Below are 564 nucleotides of genomic sequence, written 5' to 3' on the forward strand. Positions count from 1 at the left end.
AAAAATAGTTTTAATAATATTAAAAATGTTTAATAAATATAGAAATTTATATTATATATATATATTTTTTTTTAAATCCCAAATAATAGTTTTTAATCACAAAAAATGTTTTATAGATATTAAAAATGTTTGATAAATATATATATTCAATCCGCAAAACGTTTTTTCGGTTAAAAACCCCTAGTTCCTCAGAATTTCTTCAGAATATTCCGAGGAAATTCCGAGAAAACCCTTATCTTCCTCGGAATTCCGTCGGAATATTCCGAGGAAATTCCGAGGAAAACCTATCTTCCCTCGGAATTTCCTCGGTATTTCTATTAAAAAAAAAAAAGTTGATGCTAGTCTGTTTCCGAATCATTATCATCAAATGAATCTGAATTTGGATCTTGGTGAAATTCTCCAATCACTGGTTCATCCTCTACGTGAACGACGGCTTCCTCTCCGAAGTCGGTTAAATCGACTACAAGGCCAACTCTAGCTAAATCTTCTGCTGCAGTTAAGTTGCCGGATGTGCTTGGTTGTAGTGGGTCTTCCAACCCAGAACTTCCCTGAACTCGGCCTCTC

Source organism: Brassica oleracea, chromosome C7 (genome assembly GCF_000695525.1).
Source record: "Brassica oleracea var. oleracea cultivar TO1000 chromosome C7, BOL, whole genome shotgun sequence".
Taxonomy (NCBI): domain Eukaryota; kingdom Viridiplantae; phylum Streptophyta; class Magnoliopsida; order Brassicales; family Brassicaceae; genus Brassica; species Brassica oleracea.